We start from the raw sequence: 13,340 nt of genomic DNA, 5'->3' as shown, positions 1-13,340 counted from the left end.
ACGTACGCCTTGTGAATAATTGTTAACGCTTATTGCATGAAACGTGACGGAGTGTCTTTATTATCATACTAGTAGAGGTTGGAACGACAGTGGAAATGAAACGGCAGACGGAACTCAAGCCCTGGGCGTAAGGCCCGCAGAGGTGTGTTGGTTCTACTTAAACACAGGAAGTAGGAGACGGACGTCGTAGCACCAAAGCGCTGGATAGAGTCGCAACCGGCCGGTATTGTAGCCGAACCGGAAAGATTATACTTCGGAAACTACGGAAATCTTGGACGCAGGTGAGAGGAACGAAGAAGCAGCACCTCGGAAACCACACAGGCTAGATTATTTCCGAGGATTTTTACTCACATGCATACCATTGTACGAGTATAGGTTTTTCCTCGCAAACTTTCCGCGCTGGACGACAAAAGGCTAAAATATGGTTGGTCGGCATTCAGAAGAATCTGTTGAGAGGGAGAATATTCCGTGGTTTCGGGAAGACGATTCGCTTTCGGAATTACGATGGTGGGGAGCTGAGCCGTGCTGGGAGGCAGGCGGTGGAGAGACGAGGTCTTCCGTTGTGATCGCTCGTGTGTGACGGTCCCTGGATATCAGCTTTTGTTGGTACAGACGGACTTGCTGTCTTTGCCCTCAGGAGAGTCTATAGTTAGAACAGTTAGGCACTATACTGTTGCGAACCTGTACGATTCTGGACTTCACCTCCGGGTTGGAAATCGACTTTGAGTACGAAGCGTTCAGTAACTGAGAGCACTTCCTCTGCCTATACTGATGTTGAGACGTTATCTGAACTCCGTCTTTGTGGCTGGGAGTTCACATTTGTCGTCTGTAGAACACAGAGAGAAGAAGACAGTATTAGAACATGTTAGTCATAGGACCGCCTTCTGCCATCCTACTTTTTGAAAGAGTATATTTGTGGCTGGAGTTGTTCCATCGTCGCAGACGCGCACGAGAACCATCACTTCGACGCACCGGAAGCAGTACATACGGTAATATCGCAAATTGCTTCGGCTCATTAGGGCTATAAAAGCTAAAAAGCTGTGATCATGTTAGTTTATTTCCACTGAGGTTTGACACCACCTTAGATCATATTTGAAAGTAGTGCCTTTTAGTGTTTGGTACGTAGATGATGTCAGTCATTTCGCGTTATTGATATTAACAATCATAATAAGGGGCAGAGTTGGGGAATTGATTAGTAATTTTACTTAGGAAATGTAAACTTTGTAATATAAATGTTTTTTTAGTCTACAATAAATATATAAGCAGGAACAACGATTATCATTTAGTAGGATTAGTTGCCTTCGTCATTCATTTAAGTTGAGATTGTAATTTATATGTTAAAGTCCATTAAGAGATCCTAAGATCTGCTTCAGAGGGTAGTTAGAAAAGATCAAATCTTCATTTTAGCATTTATTATTTTCCGTTGCGCACATTCATTTTACACGCCCTGGAGTAGCATCTTGGACTCTACTTCTCAGTAACACAAAGTCTGGCATACTGAAACCGAGTAAACAGCTGTGTCTGAAGCCAAAGGCGAACGAATACGTTATGGTTATTTTATTAATTGTAAATTTTAGCTTACCTACATATAAAACATGAGATGTCGCTGAAAGTTAGAAATATGCGATAGTACTGGAAGGTTTACTGTGCTTGTAATGAGCATTAGTAAAAGAAAAGGCAGCCAACGGTGTTCAGCCCCTAACTACAGAAATAATATAAATGCCTGTTCAGAACGATAAGTTAATTCTAAGATATTATGCAATATGAATCGTATTTACCTGTATGTTAGGTCTTGCCTTCTTCCCTTATCTCACTGGTCCTATCGTTAAGTGTTTTCTTTTTGAGTGATACGTCTTTGGCGGATCCGGTATACTGAATAATGTTGGAGCAGCATCAGATTTCAATCGGTTTTCAACAAATTAGCGAACATCACATCTTCAAAGTGGATCCTTCTTCAGTAAATCTGCTCTCCTAGAGTGGACAACCTATTTATTTGCACTGGAAATAAACTTATTTCTGGGCCTATTTCAAAACATCTGCATAAACGAATTTTCAATGCAACCTGTTGCCTTCATTTAAAGTAATACCCATGCGTTACTTTCGGATTGGAAAACATGAATGAAAATAAAAATTAAGAAGTAGAATAAAATTGTTGAGAGGTAAAACCCAATATTTACAAAACAAAGTAGCTTCATTGCCCTCTCATGCTAAGAGCAGTGGCAGTTCACACTTTGCACACGTGAAGAGTAAAGAATTTAAAAGTTTGCGTGATATTTTTTATAAAGGAATTTATCCAAACCAGTGAAAATGCAGATAGATTGAAGGGATTGTAGCGTGATTTACAGGCTGGGCATATAAAAGTGGCCCGGAGAACAGAGTTCCAGGATACAAAGAAACACAGCAGAGGAATGAAAATACAGTACTAACTTGACTGTAGCAGATGTTGAAACTGATCACCTACATCTCTTGGCTTTTTTGGTCCCTCTTCAGTAAGTTACTGAGGGCGGATCGAAGCTAGACTGCTGGAACTGCTGCAGTCTCATCCGGAATGTTCTGCTGCCGTTCTTGAAAACTATGTTGGTTGTTGCGATACACTTGAGAGTTGAGGGCTCCCCACACTAAGTAATCGCCTACTGACAGACGAAGTGACCTGAGTAGCGAGCTAGCGCCGCGACCAGATTGACCTCTGATAACAACTCTGTCAGGCGTGATGATTGCATAAGTGCGCTCCAAGGTTTGCCAGGCTGTATGGGCAGTTGCTCCATCGCGTTGGAAGTAACTGGTCTTTTCCTCCTCCGTTAACGCTGGCACAATGGTTTTAAAACAACGCGCCGAAGATAGCGTTTGATGAAAGAACATGGGACTAATAATGTGACATACAGACACTGCACACCAAACCCCAACGTTCTGACCATGCAATGATGTTTCGTGGAAGTTATGCGGATTCTCCACTGCCCAGAACCTTTGATTCTGTGAGTTGACATAACCAGTCAGGTGAAACCAGGCTTCATCAGACATAAATACAGATCACTGTGCAAGCCATTCATTGTTATCTTAGTGAACAGCCACTCACAAAACTAGAGGCGCTGAGCAGGATCTGCTGGTTTTAATGCATGAACAACTGACGCCCGGTAGGGACGCATGTACAGGTCCTGGTGGAGCATTCGCCCGCATAATCGACGTGGTATGCCGGTCTCCTACGGCAGGCGTCAGGTTACTCTGAAGCATTTTCTGGTGAACTGCAGTGACATTCTCTGGTGTGCGGGCACGTTTCGGAATGTTTTTTCACTTGTTCGAAACAGATTCTGCTGACGCCATTTTCGGACTAAGCGTTGCATGGCACTCTTTGCTGGCACTACGACACCATTAAATTTGTCGGCAGACAACTGCCCACACTATTTTCACCAATTTGTTGTCACGCAACATTCCACAATGAAGGCCCGCTGCTCCACTGCGAGTGCCATCGTCCCTTCTGCACTGCAGTACGCTCTTAACCGGTGTGGATCACGTGGCGGGCCTACGTGCGGTTTGCCCTTCACGGGGTGTGGTTATAAGCATACATTCACGTCCAATCGTATCCACGCATCTGGACCACTTTCATTTGCCCCACCACTTACTATGCATTCTGATTCCACATTTTACGCACTTTTGTTCTTGTGTTAAATAAAAGCAGTTGTTGAGTGACTTCTTTTTAATTATCGCTGTTTATTTTCCTAACAATTATTTCATGTTACTAGAGCTTCTTATATATGAATAGGAGCAGCAAACAAAACTGTCATCGGTTTCACTGCGTGCTTTATTCTTTAATAAATTGTAAATGGATTCACACAGCGTACAAAGAAAATGGCGCAAAGTGGAGGGTAGCAGAACGAAACGTTCCCTTTCGTATAAATTCTCTTTGGTAGAAGTTACTCTTGTTCCAGTTCATTTTAGGGCGCAAAATTTTGTATTGAGGGGAAATAGATCATATTACTTTCAGGTGGTCAAATTGTTGCGTTCATTAGCGTTTCCTTTCGTACAAGTTTTCATTTAGACTGTTAGATTAGTTCTGTTCCGTAAAAATGATCGTTTCGACCGTAGTAGTGAGCAGCGATCGTTTTACGTTTACACGGTTTCAGTTTGGCGTTGACTGCAACGACTGACTTGCTACAAATCAAAGGAGCTGCCCTTTGCTTCCCTTCCTGTATACTGTCTATTCTGTGTACTGATGATGGTCGCGGTCGACGGGTGGAACACAACGCAGGTAGAAATTTGACAGTGGGACAGGCCTGAATACCAACATCTTCATCACCTTGTGAATAGTACGGCAAACAGGATCCAAGCTTGTTGCGATGCACGGCGTGGAACAGCACGGAACACTAGCGGATTCTGATTTCACATATGGACAAAGATATACACTGCCGAACAACTGCATTCACTTTGTTTATTGTTCGGATTTCATTATACTGTAGTTACTTACTTTCGGTTTCATGAGAGTTATTCTTACGTTCCCTACTCCTGTTGTCTAAGCCCTCACAGACTTGCAAGTACGTAAGCGGCGCGAATCCTATCTCGGGTAGCTGGTGTCCGTTAAGAACTCTCACGGGAATGAAACGCATTGCTGTAGTTTTACCACAGCTTTTCAAGTTCATCCCTGCAAATAATATTTGTCTCTCTTCTGACATATTATGTTCTCCTTAAATTTATAACTGCTTCCTGTTGCAGACATATTTACACAGAAACTGTACCGTACGAATTCGGTGCTTACAATTAAATACTAGGTTCTTTTACCATATTTCTCTTACCAGATTTGTTAGCAGTGGACCCAAGGGGATAATTTTACTCGTCTGTCAACAACAATGCACTGCTGCGATCGTTCGCAGTTCCTGTTTCTTCCTGTGTGCTACTTTTAGCTTTCTTAGTTAACGCTGCTGAAACTGACACTCACAGAAAGTATTGTAAAATGCTCCAGTTTATTCTGTTTTAATTATATACTGGCTGTGATTTGTATATACGGTTTCCAAAAACACTGCAAACATAACGATTTTCTAACCTATCTCTAGCCCGCATGATATTCCTGCCGCCGTAGTGTACTAGTGCTTTGGCACTCAGGTAATTTCATACTGTCGGTTTCACCACGACCTGCTCCTCCCTCCCCCGGACACCAAAAGACTACAATATTTCAATGAAATTTTCGCGATATCATGTGCCCTTTTATGGACGTTTTCACATTAACGTCCCCAACATCATAAGAGTGCGGGAGATCTGTCACATTGTGTGTGCTTTGTAGACTGTCTCAGTAATTTTTGGTAATGCTATACTGATGAGCCAACTTTATATTAACACACAAGGTAGCTTATAATCACTTGAATTAATATTTGTTTTGTTACTGGTGTAATTAGCAAATATTGCAGCATAATTTTACTACTAAGTACATTTTGTGGATGTCTGACCTAACTTTCTGATGCTTATATTTTTGCTAAAACAACAACAATAAATAAGGATTTCATTACTTTTTATTGAGTTTGGGGGAAGATGAAGTACTTCATTAACTTGACCTTAGCTGCTATAATTTGAAGTGTGTTGTTTCCAAACATCACAAAATCTCTCTTTGTTTATAAGTTGATCATCTAATCTAAGTTTGAATTCAAGGAGTGGTTTTACACACGTCAAGCTTAACAGAAGAAGTCGCTATAATATAGAGGTAATTCATTCATTAGGATCGCTTCTAGGTATGATGGCCAGTCAGTGAGGACAATTTCGGGCCACCTCGGATATTCCCTTGTCAGAAATTATTGTTAGAGGGTGGATTTTCCATATCAAATAATATATGAAATCACAAAGCGTTCCAGTATTCGCAGAGCCCACATGTGGGAATCACTAGCCTAACAGAAACGCCAGGGTGTTTTTTATGTTGTGAAAAGAAATTTTCCAGCAATTTGACTGAATCTAGTAACGTGTAAAGGTCCCACCGAAAGGAAACACAGCACGGAAGTGCAGTTACTGGAGGAAGGGCATTACCAATTAGCATGTTCAGTACTGAAGCAAAAGCCCATCAGAGGCTCTAACTGCTAGGCTCATTAGCTGAATGAACGTGGATTTATGGTAGGTGCAGTGAAGGAAAATTGTAATTCTAATTGAAATGACATAAAAAAACATCTTTCTTAGAATCGGAAACACGAAACTGGCACCTAAGGTGAATGTGTTATCTCCACACTCTTTTCTTCTTATTTTAGTGTTCAACCCTGATGTTGGTTTGCAGCAGAGCGCCATTCCTCTCTTCTGTCTGCCTTCCTCTTCATTTCCACGTATGTGTTACATCCAACTTCATTCATGATCTGTGGCATGTATGATATCCTTGGTCACCCCCGCCGATTCCTTCTTTCAATAGCTAATTCTGCTATTGTTCCAATGATGTGATTGTGTCGTAGGATGTGCCATACAAGTTTGTCTCTTCTTGTTTGGATGTGCCTCCACAATGATCTGGTTTCCTGTACTCTTCTAAGCACCTCTTCATTTGTTACTTTGTCTCTCCAGCTGATCTTCATCATCCCTCTATAGCACCACACACTCTTTTAGCTCCGGCAATTGTTCATGAAGAAACGGCCACGTCAGAACGTTGTAAACTGTAACAGCAACTAGAGTCTTAAAATACGAGTTTGTAGGGAGGGCCCATGATGAATTTTAAAACTGGTTACAGGTTCCTCCGAGTATACCCTGAGCCATGAGATAGCTCCTAATATTTTGTCGGACCTTTATTTCTCGGCGCAGTGCAGAAGTCGACGTGGCACGGACTCAATAAGTCGTTGGGAGTCCCATAATGAGCCATATTGCCACTGTAGTCGTCCATAATCGCTGAAGTGTTGCCGGTGCAGGATTTTGGACACGAACTAACCGCCCGATTATATCTCATAAATGATCGATGGGATTCATGTTGGATGATCTAGGTGGCCAAATCATTCGCTTGAAATCTTCAGAATGTTCCTCAAACCAACCGCGAACAATTGTGACTCAGTGACATGACGCATTATCATCAATAAAAACTCTATCGCAAATGGCAGCAAATGGTCTTCAAGTAGACGAACATAACCATTTCCAATCAATGATCAGTTCAGTCGGACCATAGGACCCAGTCCATTCCATGTAAACACATCCACACTATTATGGAGCCACAACCAGCTCGTACAGTGCTTTATTGACATCTTGGGTCGTGGCTTCGTGGATTCTTGGCCACAGTCCTACCCTACCATCAGCTCTTATCAACTGAAATCGGGACTCACCTGATCATGCCACGATTTTCCAGTCGTCTAGGGTCCAACCGAAATGGTTTCGAACCCAGGAGAGGCGCTGCACGTGATGTCGTGCTGTCAGCAAAGACACTCGCTTCGATCTCTTCTGTCACACCGTCAGGTGGCTTGCGGAGTATGGATGTAGATGTAGATGTAGATGTCGTCTGCTGCCACGGGCCATTAACTCCTAATTTTCTGGACTGTCCTAACACATACGGTCGTCGTACGTCCCACATTGGTTTCTGTGGTTATTTCACGTAGTGTTTGTTACTACTGACAACTCTACGCAAACACCACTGTTCTCGGTAGTTAAATGAATGCAGTCGGCTGTTGCGTTGTCCGTGGTGCCTGAAACATGGTATTCTCGGCACACTCGTGACACAGTGGATCTCGAAATATTGGCTTCCCTAACAATGTTCCATGCGTCTAGCTCCATCTACCATCCAGCGTTGAAAGTCGGTTAATTCCCGTTTTGCGGCCATATTCACGTCGGAAACCTTTTCACGTGAATCACCTGAATACAAATTGCTGCTCCAGCAATGCACTGCCCTTTTATACTTTGTGTATTTGATAACTGCCACCATTTGTAGAGAATACGTGGTTCACCTCGCCCAGTAACTGCGCATACTGCCCCATAGTCCGTGTTTTTTTCTGCGCTGAGGCCCCGCTGAGTGTTATTGGTCGACTACTTTTCTTTGCAACAACCGCAGGCCGCAGGCTCTCGCCTGCGTGGGAACCAAGCCAAGGGAAGGCAGCGTGTGCTGTAGCGACCAATCAACATACAGAGAACCGCCCTACATCAACCGCCGCAGATCGGGGGCGGATAAGCCGGCGAGGCCAACATCAAGCATGCCTTAGCGAGCTGAGAAAATCACTCGTGCGGCAAGGATAGGAAGACCTAGAATGAGTCTCTCTCTCTCTCTCCCTCCCTTCTATTTTTTGTACCGCTGCCAAACTTTAGATTGTTCAAATATCAGACCTGTTCTCTCATTCACTGTTCTCGTAGGCGTCTCATATTCATATTTTTCACACTCTTGTTCCCATCACATTTAATTACATTGAACGTATGGCTAATGAATGTTTTGACAGGTTTCTTGCGTACTTTTCGCAAGTAACTCAATTTTGCTAGATAAAACTGAGTCGTATGTTAATAGCTTTTAATCGAACGTCAAGTATGATACTGCCATCGTACGTGATTCTAATTTAAATTATTTAGATTGTTGTTAGCTCAGTCTTTGTCGCTTTCGAAAGAATTTGCGAGCAGGCATCTCTTGGGAGCTGTTATGGAACCCATCAGCTAGGCAAGTTCTTTCTCATGCAGAATTGTCAATACGCGATGTGGTGTCGTGGATAATATTTTGTGCGGCGTGTCTCTGAAGGTTGAAGTTGTACGCAGGATGGGAAAATATCGGAATCTTTGATGTATCTGAAGTTCAGTTTTTGTCAGAAGTATGAAGCATTATATTCCGACTAAATGCAAATAAAGATAGACTTCCACAGTAATATACAACTAAAAATAATGTTTCGCTGTTGTGTCAAGTTAACTACAGAACAATTTTATTGTGAAGACTGAGAGTTGATAATGCTGATGGGATATTTGCCTCTGATGGAGCAATAGGAAACCAGGATTTAAAGAAAACATATGCAGATAATATGTACACGGTGACAATTATTGAACTACATGAAAAAGAACGGCATCCACAAATTTACTCAACATGTAGCCGTCACTAGAGACATTCGGATTTAGGTTATGATATGTTCGATATGTCTGGCATCATTGGCGATGATGTGACGCAGACGAACAGCGACATTCTGCGTGACTCGCCGAAATGTCGGAACACCGATGCTGTCAATGATCTCCTGAATGGCTATTTTCAGGTCAGCAAAAGTTTTTGGGTTATTTCTGTACATCTTGTCTTTAAAATAGCACCACAAAAATTATGGCGGCCGATCGAGGCCTATGTCAGTGGCTAATGGGTACCCCAGAACAAGAATGCGGTCTCCAAAGTGCTCCTCCAGGACACCAAACACTCTCCTGCTTCGATGGGGTCGATCTGCGTCTTGCATGACCCATATCTTATTGAAATGCGGGTTACTTTGGATAATGGGGATGAAATCATCTTCCAAAACCTTCACGTACCCGTAGGTAGTACCGAGCGAGGTGGCGCAGTGGTTAGCACACTGGACTCCCATTCGGGAGGACGACGGTTCAATCCCGCCTCCGGGCATCCTGATTTAGGTTTTCCGTGATTTCCCTAAATCGTTTCAGGCAAATGCCGGGATGGTTCCTTTGAAAGGGCACGGCCGCTTTCCTTCCCAATCCTTCCCTAACCCGAGCTTGCGCTCCGTCTCTAATGACCTCGTTGTCGACGGGACGTTAAACGCTAACCACCACCACCACCACCGCCACCCGTAGGTAGTAAACGTGCCGTCAAGGAATACCACAACGGTTATTCCGTGACTGGGCACTGCACACCACACAGTCACCCGAAGAAGGTGAAGAGACTTCCTGATCGCTAAATGTCGATTCTCAGTCCTCCAAATGCGCCAGTTTTGGCGTACCGTGACATTTTCACGTGCATATGGCCGACAACAAGGCTCGTCCGCATGCGCAGACTAATTCCTATTACTTACAGGGATATGGTGTCTGTTCTTTGGGACATTTCCGAAAGAACAGACACCATTGATGACCTGCAGCCGTCTAGAATGAAATTAGAATTGTATTAATACCTGCAGCTGCTAACGGGCGTTGATATATATCGACGGGGACAGGTGAAAATGTGTGCCCCGACCAGGACTCGAACCCGGGATCTCCTGCTTACATGGCAGACACTCTATCCATCTGAGCCACCGAGGGCACAGAGGATAGCGCGACTGAAGGGGCTATCTTGTGCACGCCTCCCGAGAGACCTACATTCTCACCTTGTATGTCCACACACTAAATTCGTGGTGTCCCACCCGAACAAACTCACTACTCGTGGAAGACATTCTTACCAAGTCCCGTAAGAGTTCGGGGAATATGTGTGCATCCCCATAGAAGAAGAAGGCCATGGCCGGCGTTGCCAGAACTATATACTTATAGGGATATGGTTTCTGTGGTGTCTATGGTGTCTTCCACGAGTAATGAGTATGTTGGGGTGGGACACTACGAATTTAGTGTGTAGACATACAAGGTGAGAATGTGGGTCTCTCGGGAAGCGTGTGCGAGATAGCCCCTGCAGTCGCGCTATCCTCTGTGCCCTCGGTGGCTCAGATGGATAGAGTGTCTGCCATGGAAGTAGGAGATCCCGGGTTCCAGTCCCGGTCGGAGCACACTTTTTCACCTGTCCCCGTTGATATATATCAACGCCCGTTAGCAGCTGAAGGTATTAATATAATTCTAATTTCATTTAATTCCTATTACGCTCCGTGGCCAACCGTGCAGTTGGAACGTCCTAAGGAAACCGTGCAGAAGTTATGACGATTTCATTTCATGTAGTTCAATAGCTGTCACCCTGTATTTCGTATTTTTGATTACTACGCTTTTATGTGAGAATGTCGAGAGGGAAGAAACTCGCTTGGTGGTATCATTTAAGGATTTGCTTTCTCTAGCTGTCACTTACAGCTCTGTACTCTATTTCTATCAATGTGGTCAAGGTAAAATGTTGATAAGAACAAACGAAATACGTCTCTTCTTCTCTGATGCACCATCTGCCTCTCGAGGAAAAATGCACAAGAATGAATCGCCGTTCAATACATAAACTTGACGTTTCTGGAAATATTCTGTTAAATGTCAGAAGAGTGCACTTAATGGTGTGGTCTGCTTACAACCCGAAACAGAGACGCGGAGGTCATCGATCAGAAAACATCATTATTGCTCAAATGGTTCAAATGGCTCTGAGCACTATGGGACTTAACATCTGTGGTCATCAGTCCTCTAGAACTTAGAACTACTTAAACCTAACTAACCTAAGGACATCACACACATCCATGCCTGAGGCAGCATTCGAACCTGCGACCGTAGCAGTCGCGCGGTTCCGGACTGAGCGCCTAGAACCGCTAGACCACCGCGGCCGGCCATCATTATTGCTGTTTGGAAATCAATGAAGATGAAATGTAACCACTTACAATTAAAGTCTTTCACATCTTGTAAATCGTATAGTTTTTATCATTCAAAGACAAGCATAAAAAATATATAGTGCAAGAATTGATATTGAAACGCCGCAAAAATTATTACAAGAAGCACTAAGAATCAAAGTGGAGCATCACGTTGACTACAAGAGGCAAGATACTAATGGATCTGGGAAAAACAAAACGCCCACCGCTGCAGGAGTACCAAGCTGCGGAAACCGTGCAAATCATGCATAGTATTGGTTCGACAAAACGGACAATGAAGTTGACTATTCCATTACCACGAAGGTATACAATTTACGTAATACTGTGGTGGAACCCCTTCTTCCCGTGCGTTTTCTAGCGTCGCACAAAATGCACGGCAGTCTTTCTGATACAAGTTTCGGCCTCTGGTCGTCTGCCAACGGAAACAAGCAGCTCGTCATTTGCCGTGTCTTTGATCCACCGCTCTGCTAGAGCTCTTCTCCAGTTGCACATCGTGCGCAAAAATTGTACTTGAGTTACTTAAAACTTTCTCGCCGTATAACTGCAAAATTTCTTGCTCTTCCTCCCGAATCGTCATATTTGTCGCGGACCAAACATCTGTACTTATAACAATATCAGTCGTGAACATCAAGTAAGTGCAATAATAAACAATGTAAGGTAACACTTTTTATGATATTTCTTCGAGGAAGCTTGGGAAAATTCGAACCCAGTCTGCGCGTATTTTAATTCGATAACTACGTATGAGCAGATATTTTCACCAATCACGAAAAACTGTAATGAAAAAGTATTTTACAGGGCGCGGCGTATAAAAGCGGCCCGGTGAACAGAGTGTCAAGATACAAAGAAACACAGCGGAGGAAAGGAAATACAGTACTAACATGCGTCTAGCAGATGCGGACGGTAACCCCGATTCACCCCTTGGCCCTTTTGGGCCCTGGTCAGCAAGTCGCTGAAGGCGCATCGAAGCTGAACTGCTGGACTTGCTGCAGTCTCATCAGAGATGCTCTGTTGCAGTTGCTGAAGATTATGCGAGTTGTTGCGACAAATCTTAGACTTGAGGGACACTGACACATCAGGTGACCTGGGTGGCTGGCTACCTGTGATCGCGACCAGACTGACCTTCTTATAGCAACTCTGTCAGGCGTGAAGACTGTGTAAAAGTGCTCCAAGGTTTGTCCGGCTGTATGGGCAGGTGCTCCATCCTGTTGGAAGTAACAGTAGCTCTTTCCCTCCTGCCTTAATCTGAAACACATGGTATCCACTCGTCTGGTCCAGTTTTATTTGCTCCATCCTGTATAATTCTGTACGCTAGGTAGTAGTTAAGAAGGGGGAAATTAAAGGTCGTGTTTCATTTTATTTAAACACAACTGCTACTGAACACCGCCGCGGACAACTAGTGGTAGAACTTTATGGATGAGAAATGCACACGTCGCTAAAGTGGACGTCCAGCTGAAGGAGACAATGCGGATAATCTCTAGAACACTCAGGGTCATGCCATGTGCCTACCTCCCAGTCCTACCAAACATACAGCCTCCTGAAATTAGCCGATCACAGTCAGCCCCAAAATCACACAGAAAAATCCTAGACAACACCAAGAACTAACACCTCTAAACAGACTTATATCTGAGCCACCTTTATCAAAAATTGGCGAAACAACTGTAAGGCTTCAACTTGAAGACAGCTTGGAAAGAGATGTGGAATGTAGGTAGATATAACAACCGAAACTTCGTGGACGGCCCCAAGAAGAGTATGGAAGGGTTTAATCTCTCGAGGAAATTGTGGAATTGAACTGTGTCAGCACGAGTGTTGCCAGGTGTAAGCAACTGATGAACAAATGGGGCCACTCGGACAGTAGTGACTGTGGGTGCGAGGAAATCCAGTCAACGGACCGTTTACTTGTGTGTGAAGTGCATGGCTATGACGGTGATCAGGATATACACGACTCTCCGACGTAGCGATAGTGCAGCTCGAGAATAT

General features: G+C 43.8%; 1 protein-coding gene and 1 non-coding gene across 2 annotated transcripts in view; one reads left to right on the top strand and one right to left on the bottom strand.

Moving 5' to 3' along the window:
• LOC124602299 (protein singed wings 2) overlaps nt 1-13,340 on the top strand; it is a 443,654-nt gene that overhangs the window by 167,816 nt on the left and 262,498 nt on the right. The window lies entirely within an intron of this gene.
• Trnat-ugu lies at nt 10,052-10,126 on the bottom strand. Its single transcript has one exon. It is a non-coding gene; the product is annotated as a tRNA-Thr (tRNA).

The sequence above is a fragment of the Schistocerca americana genome, chromosome 1 (genome assembly GCF_021461395.2).
Source record: "Schistocerca americana isolate TAMUIC-IGC-003095 chromosome 1, iqSchAmer2.1, whole genome shotgun sequence".
NCBI classification, from domain to species: domain Eukaryota; kingdom Metazoa; phylum Arthropoda; class Insecta; order Orthoptera; family Acrididae; genus Schistocerca; species Schistocerca americana.
Note: the sequence above shows the minus strand (reverse complement) of the source record. Positions and strands in the feature narration are given on the sequence as shown.